General features: G+C 37.6%; 1 protein-coding gene across 8 annotated transcripts in view; it reads left to right on the top strand.

Annotated features, from left to right (window-relative positions):
• The first annotated feature begins 189 nt into the window (after positions 1–189).
• zmp:0000000846 (tenascin) overlaps positions 190–16312 on the top strand; it is a 46481-nt gene continuing 30358 nt past the window's right edge. Inside the window, exons 1-2 of one of the 8 annotated variants that reach the window (XM_034897116.1) lie at positions 190–649; positions 15769–15994. The gene's annotated coding sequence lies outside the window, so the exon portion shown is untranslated. Of the gene's footprint in view, positions 650–14727; positions 15995–16312 lie in introns of those variants that run through there. The other 7 variants (XM_034897115.1, XM_034897114.1, XM_034897117.1 and 4 more) reach the window with 7 other exon arrangements.

Below are 16312 nucleotides of genomic sequence, written 5' to 3'. Positions count from 1 at the left end.
AAATCAGTTTTAAATGCTCTCCTGGGCCTTTTAACATGTGAATTTCACAAACATGCCAAAATCTATTAAAACAGGTTTAAAAAAACGTTAGTCCGCCTTAAGTTGTCCCACTTAACTCATGGAGACCGTAGATTATACAAAACATCCAATAAAAGTAGACATGTTTGGTGATAAAAGTTCCATCCAAGTGTAAGAGCGCAGCGTTCAGAGCGCTGTACCCAGACAAGCATGCCAGCTCTAATCCCTCTCTGTCTGGAAGCACTGACCTCTTTTGTTCACTTGATGGCTTATTACCGGTATTGATTTTGGCTCCTTTATTTTTACAGACTCCCTGCAGGGAGGCAGATGACCCATGCACATATCAGCTACTGTTGACTACACCAGCAAACGTTTCAAATTGTTTCGGCTTAAGATAAGTTCATTGTTTACTTCCTATATTTGTTTTGCTGTAAACAACAGAATGGGTGCTCCATTGATGGATAAAATGTCTCCTGTTGTGATACTGGATTGTGTGTGATGCTCTTGGATTTGACTCGGCATGTATTTTGGGATTTGTGTGGTCGCATTGTTGAAGGAGGATTCTTCTCGAGGACTTGATTTCACCTGTTCCAGTTGAACGCGAGTTAAAGTGGACAAAAGTTCTTGAACTGTAAGTGCTAAGAAATTACTGTCTGACTTCTTTTTGCTCTGATGTTTTGGGTAAATGGACAAACATCCTTGGTTTTATTTAATGAATGCCATTGTTTTGTGAGAATATATTTGGTCACTGCTGTGCTGGAACAATTCTGTACAAAGTACGCTGCATTTTTAAATTAGTAAGTGCATGAAAATCCCCACTGGTGGCAGGCAACATTTTACTCATGTACTATACTTAAGTAAAGTATAAGTTCCTCAAAATTATACTTGAGTATTTCCATTTTATACTTCTACTCTACCACATTTTGGATGCCTACATTGTAGTTTTTTTTCAACTACATTTATTTGACAGCACTAGTTACTAGTTACTTTGCAGCAAAATTGCTGGAACACCGTTGAACAACCTTCATGACCTGTGTAAGTACAGATCCTTAAAGAAAGCCAAGTCCATCTTGGCTGATCAAAGCCATCCACTGGGGTGCAAATTTATTTTGCTACTATCAGGGCGCAGATACAATCTTCTTCGATGCAGAACTGATTCAGAAGGTCATTTATTCCTTATCCATCTGCATTGTGAATGTCTTTCGTAAAATGTAACTCTTGTAATTATTTTGTTGAGTTTTTTTGTGTGCTTGGTGTCTATGTAGCCTACTGCTGGCTGTAAACTGAATTGTCCTTCAGGGATAATAATGATACCTTGAATGAAATTATTACTACAAAATGTAAATCAACTAATACATAATGTATTTTTTGGGGGTTTATTTTTTCCATAAATACAGTATTTTAGAGTGCTCCCTTCAAAACGTTTTTTTTAATACCCAGTCTCTTTTCTTGCTGTGTCATTATTTCATTTCAGTATACATTTCGTTTTATCTAAGTCAATTACCATGTTGAGAACAAAGACCATATTTGGATGTAAAACGCACTTGTAAAACTGCCAGTATCCATTATCCAATGTCCAGTATAAGGATGTTATTAGGGATGGTAGTATAATGGAAAACAAAGGGACTATTTTACAACACTTAATGTTTTCTAGTTATTAGCAATATAAAAGAACAGAAAATGGTAGGCCACAGCTGTAACTTTGTCTATTGTTTAGAAGTTGTTAAACAGCAGCTGGCTGATTTGTCAGCACATCTGGTTAAGAGCGACGACATCCACCGTTTAAGCGCCCTCTTGCACTGTTTGAGATGTTTGTGTTTTCCTCACCATGGTTTTAGAGACAGCAGTCACTTTCTCCTGGAGATGGGAATGGCAGTTTGAGGCAAACAGAAACTAATGCCAAATGCAACACAACCCCAGTACGTTAGAGTGCAAACTGCAGGGGTCAAAACTCTGTATCCTTACAGGGCCAGACGCCGATTTGTCATGGTGACACTGTCTCTAATGCAGTGATTAAAACTATGTTCTACCAGTATACTTTTCTCTAAGCATGGGACAGAGTGGGTTGCAATTTAAAAAAAAACAACAACAAAAACGTGTCAGTTGTTGGCTTTTTAAAACAACAAAAAGGAATTTTTTAAAATGTATTTTTAAGTTGCTTTTCTCTTTGTTACCAGAAACTGTCATTGTCATGTGGGCACTTGAGGAAAAGTCAGGGAATCGCCAAATTTAGTAGGCATTGTCCTCTGGGTACCATGAATGTCTCATGACAATCCATCCAATGGTTGTTTAGATATTTCAGTCAAGTAACATTGCTATTCTTGTTTCCAGCCTGCTGCTGTGGCTAAAATGACTTCCTTTATTAGCATTGTTTAAACTTTGTATTGCATTTTTTACTGAATGGAGATTTTGTCATCCACTTCTTACACTGGATAAGCTTTATGAAAGGATTGCTTCTCTTCATTGCCAGTATGGATTGGGCTAATGATTACAGCGCCCAATAACGGGAATTGGAAATAATGTGAAATAAAAATGTAAACCGTTTAAGATGTTCACTTTCTTATTGGTGACAGCAGAGTGATATTAGCTTTTTTTATTTTAAATAAGTTTTGATTACATTCCATTTGCTTCCAGTAATTACTCTGATTAATGGACACTCTGCACAGTGATGTTTAACTTAACGTAGACCTGTTTACCCAGTAGTTTGATTTGAACTTGTGTTTTCAGTAGCCTGATAAGCATGACATCTTGTGTTTAGATCACAAAGCAGCTGCTTCTTGATAAACTTTTGGACTTCTCTGTTTGAGTTGACCTGATGTCAACAATGTCCCATGTTCATCTTAACTTGTATTTCTCAATGTAATGGTTGATGATAGTTGGTGAAAATTATTAGAGGTGTCGGTTTGGTATTTGGTACACAAAACAGCCCTTCAAGAGAGAAATCTCTCCTGCAAACAGAAAAATAGCAGGACATGACATCTTAAAGCTGCTTGAAACAATAACATTGAAGTCTTTTGTCTAGTAGAGCAGGTTGAAGATTTCCTCTGCTGATTGGCACCTAGTTACTTTGTCTCCCTTTTCTAAATTCATCTCTAGCACTCCTGTAAACGACATGACCTCATGTGGTAAATATTTGGTTGTACCTAGTGTGCATTTGTGAATGTCTCCTACCACATTTTATACAAATAGAATCATGAGCAAAAAATGTTCATGACTTTTCACGCATCTATGGTGCTGAAGTTTCCTCCTGTAGCGGCTCTGGCTCATTCAGACTGAAGCCTCCTCTGTGATACCTTTAGTATTTTACTGTAAGTCAGACATGCTTTAGTGTAGCTTTGGATACATTGTTGTATACACTTTTGTGTACATTTGTACAGTACACGACTGTGTATTTGTGGGATGGTGGTGCAGATGATGTTTTAAGTTGATTGCTTTTCTGCAGATGGACAGCGACAGCAAGCTATCATCTCCATGTAATGTTTGCCACATTGAACACGTTTGGTTTCCATTGTTAATAACACAGATGTGCCAAATTTCATTCATCTCATCTGACAGAACAAATCTTATTTATGTATCCCTTCTTTATCCGGTAAAAAAGGATCTCGAAAAGATAATGATCAGTTGCAGACACCTCTGTCCTTCCTGTCATCTGCAGAGAAAAATGGTGTGCTGTGCAGCCTCAATGTGACCTGACAGCGAGTTTTGAAATATACCGTAGCTACATAATGTATTTATTTTAGGCTGTGTGTAAACTTTATGCTCTCTACGCGGCAGAACCAGTGTTGACAGTTATTGATGTCCAGCTGGCTTATCTGCACATCAGAGATAATTTATCTCTGTCTCTTCCCAGTTTGAATTTGGTGCAGTTGGTAAGTGTTAGCGCTGTCATTTTTAACTCCACTGAGCCAAATTTACTGTTGTACCAAAAGTATTTCAATAAAAATAGTTGGTGCTAAATCGTTTTGATTAGCCTCGGATAAAGAAAAGTGTTTCACTCACATTTTTTATCATTTACCATTCATTTATGTATATACTGAACACAGACATTTTTATTTGACTATTTGTCATATGGAGGAAAAACTTCTGACCTCACAGTGAAAGACGTCATAGAAGTGAGAACGATTGTTTCATGCTCCCACACATTTTCCATATGCCCTTGTCCAAGCAGAGACCGCAGAGTTCCTGCAGCTGTGTGCATGCAAGTGCTGAGTAGTTGCTAACTAAGGCCAGACCGAGTAGCCTCTGTGAAGACCAGCCATCTCCCACAGTGGGGGAAATGTCAGCTGGATGGAATGAGGTAGGCCTAGAAACCAGGGAGGCCAGCAGAGACCAGTACCAGTGGAACTTATCCGGGACTGGTTTCAGCTTTATGCCATAACCTTTGAAGGCACAAAATAACATGTTTAGAGCCACACTTTTAAACTGCCAACCGAGCATACAATCAGTAGTGCATGAATAAACTGAAGAGAAAGATTTCTGTTGTCCGCCAATAAAAATGTCCACCCTGTAATTTTAGTTATTCTTCTTTCTAAAGTACAGAAGATAGTGTACATTTTAAAGCCCATCAAATACTGGATTTTTTAGACTGATATTGATATTTATTGTTTAAAAAATATGTGGATAGAAGATAGTTGGCTCAGTGGGTAGAGCAGGCATGTATTTCCCCTTTCTCACCTAGCCTTCCTGTCGAAAAAATTAAAGGCGGACAACCCCCAAAAAGTCATTCTGAAATTCAAAAGATGGTAGTTCTTCAGATCTTGAGATGCTAAATATATGCTTCTCAACTGGTGGCTTTGGAGTGGATTTGTGTCACTGCCATTAACTCAAAGGGCAGAGGTATTGCGGATTCTTCACATTGCAAGCTGACACGATTATACGTTTAACGTTACCAACACAATAAAAGCTTTGTAGAGATCCTGGTATTTTCCAGACATATTTACACAAAACTGCTTTGCTACCCCATTGTGGTGTAACAAAGATATCTGCAGAATTTGTTTTTCTTCCATTGACTGATTTAGCTCTGTACATCTGAGAAATTCACATGTAGAAGCTTTTTTTAAAAGAGAATTCCGGTCAATTTCAACACGTAGCTCTTTTGTTTGTAAATTTGTAGTGCTGTCAATAGAGAGAAAAATTAAACCAATCTGTGCTGCCTACACCGTGTTATCCTCCTGCTAGAGTTAGCACCCAACAGACTTAAACAGGGCAAGTTTTAAACGTATTTTTAGCCTCTTAACATGTTCAAATGTCATTAAAGGTTCCTTACAATGTGCAGTGATTCCTTCTGAGTGAACACATCGAATCTCACTGCTGTAGATGGGAAAGAAATTAATCAAAGTTTTGCTAATTCTAATTCACCTGTGTTAAGTTCCTGTGTTAAAACTGTAAGGAGGGCTTCAGGGCCGCCTACAAACTACAACACAGAAAAGAGATAAAACATATTTTCAAAAATAAGCATTTGCTTATTTTTTTAAAGTATTTGCTGTAGTACAACTAGCAGGAGACAAGTTATAATTGAGGTAAGTTAGGAGACATTATCTTATTTAATCTTTATATTGATAGCCTACATATTTTAGTTTCATCTCTTTTCTGTGTTGTAGTTTGTAGACGGTCCGTAAGCTCTCTAACCGCTGTCTCAACACCGGAACTAAACACCGCTAAATTAGAACAACTTTCATGCGTTTCTGTCACATCTAAAACAGTCAGATTCACTGTGTTCACTCGGACTCACTTCACACGGGTAGGCACTTTTAATGACATTTGGAACATGTTAAGAGGCTAAAAACACGTTTAAAACTTGCCTTGTTGAAGCCTGTTGGGTGCTAACTTTAGCAGGAGGAAAGTACGGTGTAGGCAGCACCGATTAGTTTCGTTACATAAGAAAACACATCAGAGCGGGGCAGAACAATCACAATGGCGGGAAAACATGAGAAGGGAAGTAAAACCAAGCAAGGCTAAACTGAAAAACTGACAACCATAATAAAACAGAAAATACAGCAGACACATGCAACCACAACACTTAAGTTAAGTATCTTATTGTTGGCTCAATAAATTGTCTTTCCTATCAAATATATTTTTCCAACATTTTTATGTCTTCAGCTATATTTGTGGTGGTCTTAGAAAGCATTAAATGTGACTTTAAAAATGGTGCAAGAACCCTGTAAACACTCAAACCTAGTCTGGCATTTTTGGACTGCAATTCATTGTTACTTAATGACCAACATATACACAATTAAATAAACCTTAAGGTTATACCATTTGATTTGGGACCTACCAAAGGAGTGCAAGATAATTCTGAGGGTTAGAAAGATGATTAATCAGAGGGGTGTTTTCAAGGCTCTCTACAGTTCTAGCAGTCACAATCAATCCAGACCCTCTGTTCTTTCACTATTGGGAATTGTTCCTGAGGGGTTAAGGTTACCTGCTGGGGGCCATGCAGTAGTAGCCTTTACTACCCTTCTTGCACGCTGCCTGATACTTTTGAGGTAGAAGGATGCTGCCTCGCCTTCAGTCTCCCAGTGGAAAAGGAATGTGTTACTGGGCTCTAAAAACATATTTATTAAAGTGTGGATATCTGTTTTGACTTTTTTGATAAACCCTCCTCACTGGTACAGGAATAAATGATCAAATTATCATGTCTAACCCTTAATACACACATGGGTGTGAGTCTTGACATTGCGGGACCGGACGCGCTGCCTCTGTTTCACCGCTTATTGGGCCTTAATGACTTTTCAAATCTCAACTTCACTGTGCAATACTTAGAGCTATGTGTTCTGTCTTTGCATTATGGGCACTGATATTTTTGTGTACTTTGTTGCATATATATTAATCAGTCTTAATTTCCAAGTGACCGCAAGGGGTTTGGGTATGTTCGATGTGGGGTGGGAATGTTGTTTTTTGTTGTTGTTGTATGCTTAAACTATGCACAGTACATTGTAAAATTCCATAAAAACTATAAAGAAGAAATATGATTAATCTTTCTAGGAAAATAATTAAAATATCTTGCTACACACTAGATTTCTCTAAGCGTTTTATAGTGAAATACTAAATAGTGTTATCCTTACAGGATATAAACTATTGAAATTAAACTAACTTTAATCTGGCAACAAGGGCAGACATTGCTTTACTTGTAATTTAGTAATGTAAATGGTCACCAGCTAAAACGGTAACGAAACACTTGGTTTTATGCATTCAGAAACATTTAAATATTGCTCAGAAAGAGTTTTATTTAAACGTTAGAAGTTGAGTCGGTCCATAGAAATTTTCCAAACAGAACACAGACGTAGCAGGATTGCCGTTAGCATGAATGTCATCCACATCGAGAGAAGAGGATTACAGTCTAATGCAGTGATGTAAACACCAATTGAGACGTTGGCATAAATGTCCAACATGATATCTGAGTGGCACAGTCACAGCTTCATTCTGCAGGATTTTCTTTGTCTATTGGGACTTTGCTGATGTATTTTGGGACATGTGTTAGCCTTGTTTTAAACGCCTAAGAAGATTTGTTGACGAGAAAATGCATGTTACCACTGTCTGCAGGAGTTTGCAAGTTCCTTGTTATTGTGACAATAGTATTGTGCACATATTTGGAATAATCTAGGTTTGAGATTGTCAGCAAAACCCATGAAACAGGGTCTATGAGATGCTGTACTTGGTCATTGTTTGCTGTAAAGATAAAGTTATTTATAAGTAAGCAATCATAACAAATGCAGTCAAAGGTAATGGGGTTTAATTTAAAATTCTGACTGAGGCATATTATAGCTACTGCTGAATTCTCTCATTATTTCAGGACACTCTTTGTGTGGCTAATAACTCCTGAACATGTTCACTTTACAACTCTGAGCTCACTGGGGCATGCAGCACTGACAAAAGCATCTCGTAATGCAGCCAAGGCATGTCTTTATATTTCTTTGTCTGTTTTAATTGACAGTGATAATTTCTCCTCTGGTTTAATAAGACTATTAACTGAACAAATTGGGATTGTGCTGACTACACAACCAGACATATGCTCCTTTTGTAGTTTTAATGCTTGGGCAGTGTTTTGAATCTGTTCATGTTCTCAATTATAAAATTGTTCTGATAACCTTTATTACAATTTTATGAAATTGCTTATCTAATATGAAGTAAGATTTTTTATTTATTTATTAGGATGGCATGTTTGTTGGTTGGTCGTTCTGTCAGTCGGTCCACTACTTTGTTCTAGTCTCAAATACTTCAACAACCTTTGGATGGATTGTACAAAGTATTGTAGAAATATCCATATAACACAGGATAAACTGTCTTTGTTGATCGCCTGACTTTTTCCTGTCACAAAAACTATTGCATGAATTGCCGTGAAGTTTGGAATGCATTTTTTATTCCCCTTAGGATGAACAGTAAATACTTTGGTGGTCATCCGGTCAATGTTTCGATATTAAGCAGGTATAAAAATGCCAGCTCTAAAGCCAAGAGGTAGTGTTACGAGACGAGACACAATATGTTTGTAGACAACCTTTTTTTCCATGACGAATACGAGATGAGATGATACGATAGCGCTGCCATTTTAACTCCACTGAGCCATTTATACTGTTGTACCAAAAGTATTTCAATAAACATAGTTAGTGCTAAATTGTATTGACTAGCCTACGATAAGGAAAAGGGTTTCACTTATATTTGTTATCATTTATGCAGCCTTTAAAACCAGCAAAAGACAACACTTATGTCATATTACGATATCCGAAATATAAGACGATATCTAGTCTCATAACACGATGGTGATATAGTATCGATATATTGTCCAGCACTAAGCCCTGTAATCCTTCTCATCACTATGACATTAACTGCAGTGACGATTGACTGATCACCGATCTAATATTGTGCGCTGTGGTTGTGCTGTAAGTCAACCCAGCCAAACACAGCTGTTAACAAAGGGGCAGATTCAGTACAGATCATTCACCAATGTCACTTTAATCCTTAAACTAATGCCTGGAAGTGCAGAGCCCCTAATCTGTAAAGCGCACAAGCTCATTAGAGCTACCACGCTGAGACAACAAAGTGATCTCCATGCAGAGTTTGTCGTCTGTGGTTTTGGTTGAAGCCGCTCTTTAGTGGTAACTGCAATCAGAAGCCCTCAGCTGATGTGCTGGTAAGCCTGCGGAGGGACCTGAGAGGGATTTGTGATGCCTTCAGAACCATATTAGTTCATGTTTGTGTGAGCTGTGAAATCTCTGGTCTGCTCAGTGTCTGCACATGGTCTGCAGCTGACTCACAGTTAGACTGATGTGGATGTAATGCCACATGTGACAATGCATGACTATCTTTCTCTACCACACCTCAACCCTTACTTTCACTATGTTGTAATTTGAGAGTATTTAATTAATTCTCCAGTTTAAAAAATGTACTTGTAACAGGAGCTTGCTGTCAGTATATTATCTTCATAATGCTCCAGCATTTGACAGCCAGCTGTAATCATGAAACAAACTGTTGGCAGTTATAATGTCTTGGGTTAGCAAGAGTTATAGTGGAGCATTACAACTAATGAGGTCATCTAACAAGTAGCTTCTTGCTGTCTTTCTGTGTTTATGAGTACTGACTGTTAGTTGCTAATAAATCTGGTGACCTGCGCTGGAAAAACCTCACAATCTAAAAGTCTAGAGAAACAACTCTTGGTCTGTGGCCATATTATTATATTACATATCGTTTTATAACTCTTCAAATTAGTAACAACAATGCTTTTGAAAAGTATTCCTGCCTAGGCCTGCCACGATAAGATTTTGCTGGACGATAAATTGTCCCAGAAATTATTGCGATGAGTAATAAGATTGTTGTGGACTCTGTCTCTATTAACAAAAATGCACTTGAATAAAAACCAAACCCAATCAAAAACACAAAAATAAATGGAAATTAAAAACCGCACACAACCAAAATAACAAATAAAATGGTTGTAAACACAATTGAACGTCAACAAATATTAAAGATTAGGCTCAGACTTAAAGACGGCCAAAGAGATGAAGCAGATGCCTCAACATTACTATCTTATTATTATTATTATATTATTAATTGATTTAATGACTGTCGTGACAGCCCTTTTAATGCCCCTGTTTTCTTGTTTTACAACATTGAATATATAGTGTAAAGTAATGTGGCTTTTTAATTCTTGTCAATACAAAAAGATCTTTAAATATCAACGTGAAAACAGCTGTACTAAATGATCTACAGTAAGTGTCTGGTTTTAATTGATTTGTGTGCAAAAACAGCTGTATCTGTAAGAAAGCACAAGTTGGAAAGGCCAATTAAATCAATTATTAGGACATGAAAAGAGGAAATCTAAAGTTTTTGGTGGCCTCCTTTACTCCTTTTTTAATTAAAGGCACTATGTGCAATTATATTCATTCATTTTTTTGAGAAAACCTGAAACAAAAACTTAAACTCCAAGAGAAAACAAACCATTTAAACAACAACTTTATTTTCAAGTTGGATTCTTCCCAAACCTTTCTTCACCTTAGTTTTGTACTCTTTAACTAGAAAAGCCCAAACAGCACATTTACCTTCTACTTAAAAGCCTCTTGCAAAAACACCCAGTTATTGTAGAGCTTCATAATCCAACATTATGTAAGTGACCATGTAAATATTTCAACATAATCCATGTCTACATGTCTTTTAATTTTTGCAAAGTAATTAGGGCCTGAGCGCCAACAGCGGCAAAACAAATCGCTTGATCATGCAAATTTGATCATGGGGAGTCAAAATTGTGATCGTGATTAACATTTGATTAATTGAGCATCCCTAGGTTCTAGGAACATTATGTTCTTGAAACTGCAAAAATCCCGGAAAGGGGGGCTCCTCTTTCATTGGTGATGGATTGGCTCTCCCCTCTAGGCTTAAGCCACGTCCCCTTTACAACTGGTGACCCATTTAAGGTAGAGTCTTATGTGTTTGTAGAGTTATGTGAAGTCTTAGTCTTGGGTTTCAATGAACTCAGCACAGACTTCCTTTTTTATTGGTAAAGGTTTGCCCTGACCTCTATCCTTTGGCCATGCCCCTTTCACAACTATTGAGTCTTGTGGAAGGTATCATTGAACTCCGCAGGGGGTTCCCTCTTCATTGCTGATGTTTAACAGTGTCTGAGTGTCCAACGCTGTTTAATTTTATTTAAACTCTGTGCCAGTTGTATGGCAATTTAATATTTGGACATTTTCCATGTTGTTGCTTAAAAACATAGTATTTTGTACTGATACGTCAACAACTGACAATCATATTTAATCTTGTTTGAAAAAATGTAAAACATTTACTGAAATCATGGTTCATTTTTGGTGAACAGTTGAGCCTAAACTACCCATGACTCATTGAGCGCTCTGATTACAACCCTCTCCAAATGTCAGACTGTAAACACTTTGCTTTTCTTTATGCCCGTTTCAGCCTGTTGAGATTATAGAGGACTGGACTAAGTAACACGTCAGCACAACTATATGGATTAAATAAACCAGCCATAACTTCTAGGAAGGAATGCCACTGTATAAACTACCAATACATGTTCAGTGTTCGAAGACTCAAACTTATTTAAGTGCCTTGAAAGTGAAAACGTAATGGAGTGCCTTAAAAACTGTTACATGAGTGCGCCCGGATAGCTCAGTTGGCAGAGCAGGCGCCCACATATAGAGGTTTACTCCTCGACGTAGCGGGGTGGGGTTCGACTCTGACCTGCTGCAGGTCATTCCCCCCTTTTAATGTCTTCAGCTGTCCTTTTTTTTTGCTTCATTCAATTTCTTTGTCGGAGCTCATGGCAAAGTATTTCTATATATTATATTAATACATTTTATAGTCCACATACCTCAACTGTTTTTCTGGGTTCAACTTTTGTCTAGACATGAATGTTTTCCAGGGGATAAATCCTACTGACGTTGGTGATCCCCTGACATAGATCAGATTAGATTGACTTTATTGTCCACCTCAGTGGAGATTTGGCTTTGGCTTGTCCCAAGTACAACAAAGGTACATACAATATGCGTGACAAAACACACCGTTAAAAACATACAAATATACAATAGTGCAGATGTGCTGGTAGCAGCAAATAAGTTATATAAATAAAAAGAGAGAGCACATCTTATTAAATAACTAGTCTTCCCTGGTGCAGTCGTTCAATGCCAGTATGGCATAGGTACTAAAATACTTCTTATATATGTTCCGGCTGGCCTTCAGGAATCTAAATCAACGGCAGACAGGAACAGGTCAAACTCTGAGTGTAGGGGATGGAACGTATCTGCAGGAATGTTTGGCCTATCAGCATCAATAAAATAAAATAGCAACAACTTTTGGATGAATTGCTTTCAAGGTTGGTTCAGATATTCATGGAGGAGTCTTAATGGCTTCAGTGATCCCCTGACCTTTTCTTTAGCGCCAACATGAGGGTCACAATTAAACCATCTTGAGAGCTTGATGTTGAAGTAATTTAATAATAATAGTGATAACATAAAGTAATAATTCAATCTACACCGCTCTACAAAGAAGGAAATATCTCTCCATTCCCATTTAGATAAATTACCATTGGATGTGGTACAGATGTTCATGTTCCCCACAGGATGAATTACAATTGCTTTGGTGGCCCCTGACCAACACTTTGGTTTTCTGACCAAATACCCGCAAAACTGACATCCCTATCAGCCTCAGCTGTACTTTGTGCTTAGTGCTAATAAACAAATATTTTCATAATTGATTAATTGATTAGTTGGTTGGTCTGTAAAATATCAGAAGATTGTTAAAAATGGCGATCAGAGTTTGCTAAAGCCCAAGATTACATGTTCAAATGTCTTGTTTTGTCCACAACTCAAAGTTATTCAGTATTTAGTCTACTGTCATAGAGGAGTGCAGAAACTAGAAAAACGTGAGATTTTAAAAAGCTGGAATCAGAGAATCTTTACATTTTTCATAAAATTAGTTTGTGATCAATGATTGAATACTTGACTAATCGATTAATCTTTGCAGCTCTGCTAACAAGTCAATGCATACTAACACACAAAGCTAAGTTGGTGAACATGGTAAACATCATACGTGCTAAACATGAGCATGTTAACATTGTCGTTGTAAGAAGCTGAGCTGTAGACTCTCAGTGTTAAGTAGCAGACGTGGTTGCCTAAGTGTTTTTGTTCCACTGGTGTCAGACATTCTTTTGTTTTGTTGTAATCATAACTTTCTTTTTGTTTATAGCTGCAGTAGCAACGGCTTGCAAATATCCTACGTGTTTGGGCCTGAGCCACATTGGTTATATTGTAGTGTGTTTATTACATGTGAAACACATGTGAAGTCTTAAATTAAAAGGGGCTACAATGCGACCTATGTATTTTATTGCACACACATTTTCTCATTCTATGGGACCATCCTTCAGACCAGATCCCTGTGGTCTTCTGAAGCTTAGGCAAAGATTTGATTTAGGGCATGGTGATTTTACGAGTTTGTCCTCTTGCCTCTGTAAGTGGACCCTCTTCATCCCCTGCTTGAAATCCGTTCCAGACGTGCTTATTTTCCTGTTTTGCATTACAAGACCATCTAGAGATGTACATTTAAGTACAGACACTTGTTTTTCTCGTGGTTTCCTTTACCTGACCCGACCATCCTGAAATGAAAAGTGACAAATCCACTTAGCTCTGTTGTGTTGTTAGATTAATCAGGATGTATTGTTTTGGTTAAATGCTCCTTCCTCGTTTAGATTTATAAAAACAAGGCCTGAACAGACATTTCTGATTGGAAATGATTTATTTTTCTTTATTAATGCGGAAGGGAAATATTTAGATGCACATGTAACATTCTGTTCACAGACAGAAGCCTTGTATAAAGCCGTGATAATATTGCATTTACAAATTAGGAAAAAATGAATGGCAAAACAAATCAGTGTAGATTAGCAAACTAGTATTTCCATTAGAGCTAACGCAATTAGGCAATTATCTAGTTTATTTTTATAATAGATTGTGTACCAGACATTATGAGTATTTGCTGCTTGTCCTTGTCTTTGAAAAGGTTGGTCAGAGAAAAGAAAAGCAATTTGAAGATGTTCCTTTGGCCTGGTCACCTTTTTTATGGCTTGGACCTTTTCAGTTTTTAGACATTTATAGACCAAACAACTAGCCAATTCTCAGAATAATCGCTTTACACTACACATCTAAGAACATATGCTAGAAAAGTCACCAGCTAACTGTTAGTTGATTACTCATTCAAGTAATTTTTAACCAGAAAACTTCTACATTTTGAGGATTTCCTACTTTTCTTCATCTTATGTGACAACGAATTGATTATCTTTGGGTTTGGAACTGTTGGTCAGGCAAAACAAGCTATTTAAAAATGTCACCTTGGGCTTTAGGAAATTGTAATGTTGTTTTTTTAGTTTCTGACATTTTATAAATGATTTATCAAGTAAACAAAAATAATCAGCACATTAATTAATATAGAAAATAAACATTAGCTGCCTCATCTGAATTATTCTACTTAGAGCTGGGCAATATCGACAAAATGAAATATCACTATATTCTTGACCAAATACCTCTATGTGGATATTGTGACGATATTGTAGACTATTGGTGCTTTAACAATCTTTTTTAAACAATGAGATTTTTGATAAATATTTTCCCGAAATAATTTAATGAATCTCTTTACTGCAATGCAGCCTGTAAAACCAGGTGAAGACAACACTTTACCTTATTAGGATATTACGTTATATAAGTATAAAGGTATTTTAAACTTTTTATACAAATCAGACAATAAAGCAGCATGTTGTGTACATCCAAACCAGCCTCACAGACTCACTTTAAGATGTAAGCCTTATCCTCATCTGATCACATTAAGATTAAACTGAGGCGACTGCATCCGTATGGTCACATGTGGCCTGTTTTCCCAGCTGAGCTTCAAGTAGACTTGCAGGTTTTTCACTCAGGTTTGGGAACAACTGATATCACATACTCCCTTACAGCTTGCTTTCATTTTGATCCAAGATGACTGGTAATGAATGTATCTGTTTCCTGCTCATCCCATCTGTTAAATGTATGAGAAGGTAACCGTGTCTGTGCAAGAAATAAATGTGTCTGAGCAAGAAAATCATTTCCCCCCAGGAATTGGAGATTGGAGATAGCTTTACTCTTAAACATCCACTTCTACAATTTGTTGCCACTTAATGCATCACCTATTGGATAATTTCTGGAACTGTTCAATCAAGGAATGTGCCACAGATGTATTCAATTAAGACTGCTTGCATGCAATTGCTGTAACTATCCATCACTGTGACAGAGCTGTAGAAAGATTCACATTGTGAGGGATTAGTGTGAAGTATGGAAATGAGGGGTAGTGGTGTTGATGGATGATTGAGGGAGGGTTTTTCCTTCTTTCCTTTTTCCCTTTATTTGTGTAGCAGACAATTATAAATCATTATCACACAGTTAAACTGTTGCAGGGAAACGTCTGTCTGCTGGCTACATCCTGAAGTCACTTTCCTCTCATTCCCGGCTTTCCTCTCTAATTTTCCTGCACAATCACAAGCACTGGTTGCTCTGTCATGTCTCCCAGTAACACTGGCATCTCATTTAAAGGCAGCAGCCCAGCTCTGCATCCATTAGTTACAGTAGAGGGAGGGAATAAGGGCTGTGGAGGGCTGGAAAATAACAGCTATTTAAGGGTTGGAGTTTAAGCAATGGGGATCTGACCTAAACTACTCCTCACACTTTAAAAGACGTTTACTCCCACTCTCTCTCTCTGTGATTTTGACTCACTCTCTTTCTGACAGTAAAGGAGCTAAACTCCAGCCTGAGCTGTGAATGGTGAGGAAAGATAAGGAAGCTGGCTGAGGGAGAACTGACTGACAGAGCTGCTACCTTGCTGGAGAGGCTGCAAGACAGAGCGGTGACACTACAGAGCAAAGCATCCTTGTTCTTGGTTTCAATGAATGTGTGAAGACTCAGAGGAGCGCTTTATCTTACCTGCATGGGCTTGTAACAAGTAGATTGCACTAGTACAGGTAAGAAGATATATTTGTGCGTATCTCAGATTTCATGTGTCAAAAAGTACATTTTCTTGACTTTATCCTGGAATTATTGTCTTAAAAATAGATGTGTATATTCAGAAGTAGCAGTAGATTTCTGTTCAGCGCAGGCTGCTACAACACCAGAAGGCATTGATTATTGGAAGTACATTCTTGGTGTATACTGCAACTTCAGAGACACATAGCAGCCAACGCAGGGTCAGAGATGATAACTAACTGCTGATGGAAGGAGTGAACATGTGGAATATTTGATAGTCTTTAGTAGTGAAGGGCCAACACTTTTCATGCCAAAAA

The sequence above is a fragment of the Etheostoma cragini genome, chromosome 16, assembly GCF_013103735.1.
Source record: "Etheostoma cragini isolate CJK2018 chromosome 16, CSU_Ecrag_1.0, whole genome shotgun sequence".
NCBI lineage: Eukaryota > Metazoa > Chordata > Actinopteri > Perciformes > Percidae > Etheostoma > Etheostoma cragini.
This window is presented reverse-complemented; position numbering and strand designations above follow the sequence as displayed.